An 11,529-nucleotide genomic window follows, 5' to 3' on the forward strand; every position below is an offset into this window, starting at 1 on the left:
AAGTACTAAAGTCAGACGACAAAAGTTGTGAGAGAGTTACATTAATATAAGTCTTTGGTTGGAGTTGAGCACCTCTCCATTAACTTTTTCACCAAAAAACTATTAAACTCCACTATCGATAGTGGACTGGGTACAGTAGGAACACTGAAATGTTTTTTAAGTAGGACTATAAAATATTTTGACTAATGAAACATGTCATTGCTATTACATTTACTATCAATGACATATATATTACCTTGTGAAACATTGTATTCTTTTAATTCCCGTTGTAAATTAAATTAAAGTATTAAAACTGTGGAAAGTTATATTTTAACTACCTTATGATATAACACATATAACACAAGCTTGCAATATCTGTGGTTTTAGATATTAGTATTGGGTCGTATCTGCTAATAATGTGTCCTATGACATCTCAAAAGATAGTATGGGTTTTAAAATTAAAACATTAAATAAAATAAAATTAAAGTCGTAATGTATACCTAGAGATTTATAAGATTATTTTCTGTCATACTATAATACAATACTCCTTTTAGGGTTTTTTTTCTGCGCAAGCCAGGCTCAACGTTTCCGTTCCATGCTACACGAAATGCAAAAACTTATTTCAACGTCAATTTAACATTAACACCGTTCAATTATTTCGAATATGTTTCAAGTAACGGCAGCAAGCTTTAATAAGCAAAATAAAATGGAGGAGCACTAAAACCAAACTTTTACAATGTTAAAGTAGCTTACTAAAAGAGAGCGTCAAAGTATAATACAAACAAGAAGTGTTTGAAACTGAAGGTTGGAAATATTGCAATATGATGGCTAATCTATAGTACTCAGGCAGTTAAGAATATATCGTCTACACTTTTTATTACTGTATTTATGTGTCATAAAGAAAAGCTTTAAAATAAATGTTTCGTAAGAACAGCTTGGGTCTCTCAATTAAAGCAAGTTTAATCATACTATATAAATAGGCAATAAAATAATAGACAAGTTTACTCAATAAAAACAGCTAACTTGCGATGTGGGTGCCACTTTAGAGGGGTCAGAGGGATTAAAGTGGTATTATAATTAGGACTACGTTTACATTTGCAAAGATATATTTGAAAACAAATGTCTTCCGTGATGAGAGTTCCTGAAGCCAACAGCCAAGAGTTGCAAAATCTAGCTATAATTGTTTTAACTAAGATAGCAAACTAACAAAAAATAATTTTCGTTTTATCACTTACTTTCAAACAGGTTGTTAAATGGGCAGATCTATAGCTCATCATCATAACACAAACGTTCATCACACAAATAAAATGTTCACTTTATTTTTGGTATCAAGTCATATTAATACGCAAGTGAAGGAAAAGTACAAATTATGCAACATAAATTTAGTGCAGTTTTATTTTTCAAATGCATCATATAGACATGGCTGGTACAATATCCACACATTCATCCATTTATGTATGGCTGTCCGCATAGTATCTGGAAGGCGAACAAACTGCCAGAAAGTTACAATAATGATTATTTATACATGGTTAATATTTAGTTTTATGATGGCGCATGTCACTCCATGGCTAACATATTTATTCACAGATTAAAGGCATACTGATCAGGAACCAGTCGAAATAAACAATAGACCGAATTTTTAAAACACAATATTAATATTATATACAATATATTATTCACATGATAATACATCAATCCTACAAAGCTTTAAGGAACTGTTTCTAAATTTAAATTGTACATTACTCTAAGAAATTAAATATTTAATAGTTAATGTCTATACAACGTAATTATCTGAAATATTACTCGTTAATTCACATTATACTAGAAGAATGTCAATATTGTTTATTAAAATACTCTCCATTTGAATGTTTTTTTTCATTTGTAAAATATTGATGATGATTACAAAACATGTCCTGCCATATATCAATATTAATATATCACTTCAAATTCACTCACATTTATATCTAAAAAAACTTGTTCATATATATATATATATATATATATATATATATATATATATATATATATACTGGATTTATGACTATTGTTAGTCAAGCGTGAGTCAATTAAAGTGAGAGAATTCCTAGCACACAGCCGAAACGTTTGGTTTAGGAAAGGATTTGCCGTTTTTGTAACAGAAACAAGCCCCAATTTGAAATGAATAAAACCTAATAAAGGAGTATTATTTACTGCTCAATTATAATGTCAGTGGGGCTGGCCGGACCGTAGTGCGTTTAGGGAGTGTCAGAAATAGGGAGTTGGATGTGGGCTGGCTCATTTAATTGAAGCTGAACAAGGGTGCTTCGCGTTAATGTTAGTGTTGATTTGACTAATTACATGAGCTAACATTAAATAACGTCTCGTTTACTAATGTTACAAAGCTATTCTATAATACCTCTAGTTATTTATTCCTATTCAAAACTAAAACATTTGTCTCTACAGACATATGGTAAAAAAAGAATACTTTGTCTGAGACATACTCTCGGAAACGTACTGGAGTTTGAGAAAGTTTGTTGTGCCTTTTGCTCTTTGTTTGACGTCAAAACTTGCTCCCACCTCACATCGGAAATAGCATTCTTACTTTTTATAAAAACTTTAATGCAATGTTATGTGTTTCTTCCTAGTTTTAAAAATTAAACACAAATCATTTATCCTCTTAACTTTAGCGAAGCCTGTCATTCGTAGGCCTGGAAAGATCATCTCTTCCTATCTGTACGCCTGCCGTTATTTCCATTACATATCTCGGAGTAAACTGACCCATAGGCTTGAAGGTTTGCATGAAGATTTTTTTGTTACTTCATATGATTTTTTAATAGTTAGCGAACAAATCAATTTTGTAATGATAGTAAGTACAATAATGTACCTATTTAAAACGTGATATAGTACTACATAAAGGCTTATGAAATTCGTCCATTACTTTAAGATTTAAAGCAAGTTACTTTTATTCAGAGTGTCGAAATAAAAAGTGTACATTTTTACTTAGAATATATAAGAAATGTGGCAAAACTTATGATGTTGTTGTGTTTGGCCCTAATACAATGTTCCAAGCTATCGGTTATATTTTACTATAAAAATAGGTACGCCAAACCACAAGCCACTTAGCAGGCTTCGTTGAAATTATGGACAAAATTTCAAGATTATAGATTAATAATTGTTCTCCAAACATCTTTTGACAGACATTTTTTATATAAATTTTTACATTTTCCACTATAGAAAAATCTAATGGGTCAATAAATGATAGACTTCAATGACGCTCAGTCACATTTTATACAGATATACCCACCTTTATGGAAAGTGATATTTTCTGAGAAAGTAGTACGTTGCATGCGAAAACTGTAATTTTGTTTACATAACGCATTTTTTAAGTCCATTTTTACTAGGTATCTAAGCAAAATTCCATATGTTGAATTGTAATATGCAAGTAGCACTCACATTTGCATGGTAATATCGTCTCAAAGTAGCTTAGAATAATACATGCCAACTGTGTACATTTTGAAGGGAACAGGATTTTTCCGGACATTTGCCATCGTTCAGTGAAACAAAACATGACGTTTCGAGATCTGCAATCTGATCTCTTCTTCAGGTAAAGCACAAACCTAATACATAATTACAAACTAGGTTAAAATAAACTAATCTTACCAAAGCGTTGTGGCACGCCTAAGTCAGGAATCACCACCACCATATTGTTTGTCAACATCACAAACTCTATAAACATGTACTTAATAAAAAACTATACACAACACTAATCATTTGTGTACATTTGTGTCTAATTTTGCTCATTTTATTTTACACCAAGAAGTTTCAGTTTCACTAAACGTTTTTAAGTAAGTAAAGTCTAATATCCCGATGTTCCCACACCATGGAGGATACAATTGAAACGTTTACTATAATGTTAGTTTAATTAACTTATTTGTAAAATAATAGGAATGAAATACTCAATGAACTGATTAAAAGAATATTATTTTTGGTAAAATGAAATTACTAAGTTAATAATTTTAAGATGTTTTACGCGGCATATACTAAGCAACGAGAAACAAAATCAAATAAGACTGTAATAAAACCATAACCTTTTTGTCATTAATACTGAGTTCAGCCTGTAGCTGAACAATATAATTGCAATAGATGGAATTAAAAAATATTAAAAATAATGCCAAACGAAGCTTTTAATTTATATTAAAATTTCGATGAAATCATATTTATCACTTTGTTCAAATCGATCCAAATGTATCGTTGAAACAATTGTCATAAAGACTTTACTTAAAACATTGTATAGGTAATACAAAATGCATGTGTTGAATATTTTACTTTACCTGTATGCTATGAAAAACTTGAAAACTACAAAACACAATGAGCTGAGAGTTTCCCATTCTCAATGTCTCCTGGGATATTTGTTCCATGGATTGCTGAGTAAACCTATCAAGCCAGGAGTAGAATAGCTGCCAAGAAAACCTATTGTGTATTACAACATGTTTATTTATAAGTTAAATATATTTGCTTCCCTATACATAAAATCACTAGCACTTTATTAAGTATTCAACTCATTATTCAAATTCAATACTTTGTAACTATAACTCAATCCACAACACACTTAAATAATTTAATCTAAATTTGGGAATAAATAACATTAATAGTAGGAGGATAGATAGTTTAATTAGGCTTTCTAAACTATCCAAAAGAAATGTCAGACATTGTTGGACTATCATGAGTTGCAGTGAAGTAAAATGTATAATTTACACATGTGAAATAATAAACCAATCATATAACTAACTTTGTTTACTTTTCCTGGTATGAATTTTTATGATACAAAATTTCGTTGGTTTTATTATCTAAAAATAAATTAAAAGAAAAAGTAAGTGGAAATAGATTAACTAAAACCTTTCTTTGGCTGAGCGTATTGTAGAGATTTATATCTGTTTATGTGGTTATTTTCGTCAGTCTTTTCGATATCATTTGAATTAATTAATTTTTTTATTACAATTTAGTAAAAAATCCACCTTTATGAACTCTATATTGTAATACAATTAGTCATATAATGATAAACATCCATTTTGGTGTTATCCTCTATAACAGTATGATGTTCACTTAGCGGTAAACCCTACATTTGACGTACTTCCAACCTTGTTATACTATGCTTTCATATTTTAATTAATTGTTCTGCTGAAACTATAACTGTCTTTATCAATTTCTTTGTTTAGCTGCCTGTCTATCCTCATATTACAAAGGTGGATTTATATTTGACTTGAAGTTTGTAACAAGTTTCAATTCAACGTATAATACATCGAGTTTGATTTTGGTACATGTCATGGAATTTCGCTTAGCGTATATTTTTTCGATGGTTAAGTGTGTAACTATGACGACAATGAGAATATCTTTGATTAAATAAATTTTTAAGCAAACCGAGTCAATGGAATTTTAACATGTGACGAATAAATAATGAGTTATAAACTTGAAATTTTTATGCAACATCAGCAAAATCTGTTACGTGACAAAAGGTGTGTCATTTGTCTTTTGACTCAGTATTGTTAACAATTGATTTTAAATTTGACGCTTAGTATTTTCAGACAACTTTACTGAACAAAACATTTACTATCATGTCTTCAATAATATCAGATATAAGACCATCTCTCTGTTTGGTATGAAAGGAAACAAGCAAACGGATTACACCTCAATTCGGTTACAAATAGGATTTCAAGCCTTTCTTTTCCACCATATTGGCTTTTTGTCTCAATTTATGCCCTTAGAAGCCAACGCGATATCGCAAGGAAAATTTTGAATTTTACACAGTCTCATTACGTTTTTCACTGCGACTTGTAAAAGTACTGCAAAGTTTACAGTGACTTTCTTGATTGATGTTGATTACACGATTTATAATTTACGAGGTATAAATGTATTTTAAGTGTTATAATATTCTTGATTCGTTGTTTCAAGTTTTATATTCAATAGTAGTATACTAAATAATGAACAGGTTAATGTGTTAAAGGTTAAGGAAACTCACTATATTTTGTTCTAATTGTATCAACACACGTTTTTCATATAAAAATACCGATTTGTAGGAGTTTATTTAAAAAGTGCCGAGATAAGTATTCTAAAAAGTATACTTAAAAAATTATATATCTAAAATGGGGCAAAACATAAAATAGATTTTCAAAGTAAAAAAAACCTGATAAACATATAAATAAATTCTATTTGCTAATATTAACACTCGTATAGGGAAATTAACTATGGTCATTTTATTATTAATTCTATAATTAACAATTTTAATATAAATAGTGGTTTTATTATAACTATATTTTATGTTTAATTCACATAAAATGTATTATTTTCCATTTGTTTATATTTATAGTGTGAAAGCAAAGGGTATGGTTAATAATAACAATAATTCTTTTTCCAAAATTTTCTGAAACCGCTATTGAGCGGAGAGTATGAAATTATGCAAATAATACAATTACAATTTTTCATAAATTTATACTTTTACCCATACATTTTAGAAAATACTAGGTGATAGGTGTTTTTTTTTTGTTTTCTTGAGACAAAAAGGGTAGAAATTTAACTTAGTCCTAAAAGGACCTCTGTGTTGCTACAAGATATTCTGATAGGGTAAGGTTGATGGGAGTGGCCGCCTCCTGTATATGATAATGATTTGGGAACTAATCTCCATCTTGTCATTTTAGGAGAAGGGAAGGCCATCTCTGAACAGCCTCTAAAGTCAAAGCTAGTAGGGGATGTATTTACTTTATGTTTAGTCTAACACCTAACCTTAACACTTAAGGAGCTCCAATAATGCAGTCATTTCCTACACTAGAGTAGATTTATCGATCTACCCTTTCACCCTAATATCTGAGTCATTTGCGGCTAGCAATGTGTCGCTCATGGACATACATTAATTTAACAAGATTTAAATTAAACATTGGTGTTTGCTGTACTCGGTGACTTCAGCTCGAATGTCATAATCCAATTACCATCTAACTTGTATCATACATTTTAATACTGTTATGAAAACCATCTAAGTTGTATATTGGCAGAACTAGGCAACTACGTATAAATATATTTTTTCATCGGAAAACAATAAAAATACACTATACATCGAAAAACAGTAAAAGCGGAATAGATTGTAAACACCTTAAATGTATACTTTTCAAAATACTTTTCTAATAATGGCAATAAGGCAAAATTACGATTGGCGTCGGAAATACGATTATTATTCACTTGAAAACCAAGTGCAAATATACGTACAAAGACTATTAAATTGCATGTAAAAATGCATGTTACAGATTAAAAATACATTAATTTTAATATTAAATACTAATAATTACCTAAACAATACATCAACGAAATATTATACATTGATGGTCTACCTAAAAGGAAGTAATCACTCATTATTAATGTGTTAGTGTGTTTGTAATAAACAAATAAAATGTTTAAAATATTGTAACTGTATAAAATTTATTTGTATATACGGAATAGAGCAATAACTGAATATTTTTGTAAATGTTAAATGTGTAATAAAACATATTAGCGTTTCCATCAGACCACGAAATCCTATTAGGAGGTACCTGTTCGAGCATCAAGAACATTACGATAGTTTATGAAGAGCTTGAGGAGAGTGGAATGAGTTGGCTCAGACAAGTCTAGCCAATGTCAGCCATCAACATGCCCTAATGACAACACGATTACAAGGGGTTGTGATGGGAGAGGGGGTGTTGAGCATGGACCGGTCTAATGGCCTGTGTGACTCATGGGGGGTGGGCCAACAGATATCGAGGTATTACATCGTTGTTATGTCATTAAAAAAAAATGTTTCATCAAAGCAGTATTTTAATGTATGTGATTAACAATAATATAACTAATGAACAGAACAATATAGCTAGATAGATTACTTCTGCATTATATAAATATGTAAATATTATAGGAGTGTTTGATAAGATTTTACCATCTCATAAATTATAAATTTATAACTCATGATTGTGATTTTTATCTCACTAAAACTGGATTGTAAGGAATATATTCACTTCGTCAGGTGGGGGACACAAATAAATAAGACAAAAAAATGAAGAGGAAGAAAAGTGTTCATACTGTTTACATTCAAACGGAGAATATAGCTGTGACATCTATAGTTTACATCTTCTATAAGTAATTTGAAATATGACCTATTTCAGTAACACTAGACATAGGAACTAAATTTAAATTTCGCTGTGGTCTGTAAATAAATACCAATGATATTATCAGAGCTATGTTAACATGATATTGAATAACTGTAGATGTCAATATAAGTGTATTATAAGGAGATCCAGTGTGGCTAACTTTTTTCATAATCATCAGAATCGTTGTCTTTCATATTAATAAGATACCTATTAACGCTCTCCCATTACGGGTTTGACCAAACATTACTCTTTATTGTTCCTGTAAGGTGAACCAATAAATTTAAAATTTCATCTGAACTGTCCTTTCGAATAGAGTAGAGGGCTCTCTAAATTATAGTAACGGGTTCAATTCTTTATTGAAATTTTTACTTAATAGCATATTAAACTATAACTGTTTAAACTATACATACATTTTTATTATTTGTTTATAAATTGAATAGGCTAAATTAACTCAAAAGAGAATAAAGTTAAGTTATGAAACTCCAAAATAATGAAAAGCTTATATTATTTACTTTTATTTAATTATATATTCAAGTAAAAGTAATGATACCAAAAGCTAATTATAGCACATTGCTTCAAATTAAGCGGGACGTTTAAAGTAAATTCGACCAAAACGTACACTGTTCTGATTCAATAATAATTAAACTGAATAGCGATTTTTAAGTACAATTCTAGGTTTATGTATTTATTGTGTACGCTTTTCTTTTTTTTCTCAAAAATCGTTAAATAAGGTTTACTATTGTACTAGATTTTTCCCATCGCTTCTCGCACAGTTGTTCAAATCAAAGTCTGTAGTGTATTAGTCAAAGCATCTGTGGTGTAATATGATGGTTCCCAATGAAAGTTTTAAATTTAAGTTGGTGTAGGATCAGGTACATTGTATTTCCGTGTTCGTGGTTAGACAATCAGATACTTTGGACCAACTCTTGTATCCAAATTTGCGCTTTGTCATTCAAATCGGCCACTTCTCCTTGACATAGTGTTTTTTGTCACGATTGTCCAAATCACAGAGGAAACATTGAAACTTTGTGTAACCACTTTGTTGACTTAGCAACATGGATGTGACTTTCAACTTTCTACAAATATTCCATTTATGGGCAGATTATCTAAGCTTATTAAGAAAAACTCAAAGTTTTCGTTCATACTTTTAAACAGACTGAGTGCACAAAAGGCAGGGATGCATATTGGTTACCATTGTGAAGAAGTTCAGCTTTCAAAATGTATTTTCGAATCGATGAAAGAATCCATTCCTCCAGTACATACTTTATTTTGAATATTTCTATGATTTCAGGTACGTTGTTGCAGAACACTATACGTCACCCTGTTGTATAAAATAGGAACTAATTAATTTTTTCTTCCTTGTTACCATGAAATGAAACACTGGAGACTAACGTATAGCTTTCATTAAGTCTAGACCCTAAAATATTTCTATCCTGTGGTTAATGATGGGTAAACCTGGTCCATGAGCAACAGGAAGAATAGCCGAACGTATGAAATGTCCTTTTTGTCTAATACATAGAAATTGCACTGAACAAGAACTAAAATAACAGACATCACTGTGACTCTGAGGCACTCTACATATCATAGGTAATTCAAAAGAGACGATTTCTTCTTACCTATAAAATATTGCCTCAGGTCTTCAACACACATAGGACATACTATACAGGGATCTTATGAATAATCTTACAGTTTGTAAATAACTATAATAAAGACCTTTTAGGATTTTTACGTGCTAAAAAGCAAATTTTACTAACGTATAAATAAGATTTAAACCATGTTTAATCGTAAGTTGAATGTATTGGCAACTAAAATGAAGCATGCATCCATATATATTGCACGGTAAAATATTATGTTATGAAATTTGCTATATTCGTAAAAAGTGAAAGTAATAATCTACAGGTACCGGTAAGAACCGAAGTGAATCTTAGTCGGACAACAAAGTTGTGAGAGAGTCCCATTAATATAAGTCTTTGGTTGGAGTTGAGCACCACTCCATTAACTTTTCCGCCACAAAAACGACACACTCCATTATCTTTTGTATGCTGGGTATAACAGCAACACTGCAATAATTGACAGCCTGACAAACTTAACTTTAAGTAACTCAAACTAATATTTTTGTAAAAGATAAAATATTTATGCTTGAGTTATTATGCAATACAGCTCAATAAAAAAATAAAATGTTTTAGGGCATACAAAGGTGTATATGGTGAGAATAACTTTGAATACTTAGGTACAATAATTTTGTTAAAATACAATATGTAAACTTGGTACAAAAACATTAATATCATAAAACGTGTTTGATTTTGTTAGACATTTGTAAATAAAGAAATTTCATGATAACGGCCATTTAAATTCGTGGAAAATATTCCACTTAACAGATTCCAACATATACATAGCCAAATTTTAATTACCGAAACGGTAATTAAAAATAATTTTTTTATATTTTTTTGTATTTTAATTTCCTCTATGGTTTTAGTATTTTTGGAATTTAAGTTTTGAAAAAGGACTGGTTGTATAAGGTAATATTATTATCTTAATATTGTTTTAAAATATATAGGCCATTCAAATTTTGGTTCTTTTCACATATTTTCATATCAGGTATGGTTAAATTTTGCATGTGTATAAGTTTTTTAATAATTACTATACTTCAATTCGAAAATAACTGTAAACACGTAAATTATCGTACTTCTTAATATATTCTGATAACATTGTGGTACAGAGGCAGAATATGAGTATAATTCGATGAACACGTTAGCTATTGTTCAAGAATAAAATATTTCAAAATAGCAGTCATTGTTAATCAAACAACATTTCCATATAAAAATATCATATAAAATTAATAATATTATTTTATTAAAAATTATTTGAAAATATAAATCAATTTGGAGAAAATTTATAAAATGTTGAAGCAACTACTAGCAAAACAATTATGACATATTTTGCATTAATTTGTACGATATTAATATGGTGGTTGTTTAGGGTAAAAGAAGTGTGCAATTAAAGAGTTAAAGTGAAATTGTATCGGAACACAATTACTGATTAATTATAACTAAATCATGTCCACGTCTTTAGAAAGTAATTTATATGCTCTAACTGTTTTAAATATCTTGTAAACAGACTTTAAGATACACAAAAATAAAATTTTTGGTTTGTAAAAATCCTATTTCAACGCTCAACTAAATAACCACAATATTTCATAGTTTTTATTATTTAAACTACTTTTAGATTTTTTAGACAATGCGGTGTGTTACAATTTCTTATTGATATGTTAGGTTAAAACATCAAGAAACGTGTTTCAAATAAACACCAATATTGTCAGTAATGCAGATTCATTTGGATTGCATTACTTCGTAGTATTTTAGAGCGCTCAATTAGCTAACACAAGCATTATGTAACTGGAAGTTAGGTA

Source organism: Homalodisca vitripennis, chromosome 7 (genome assembly GCF_021130785.1).
Source record: "Homalodisca vitripennis isolate AUS2020 chromosome 7, UT_GWSS_2.1, whole genome shotgun sequence".
Lineage (NCBI taxonomy): Eukaryota > Metazoa > Arthropoda > Insecta > Hemiptera > Cicadellidae > Homalodisca > Homalodisca vitripennis.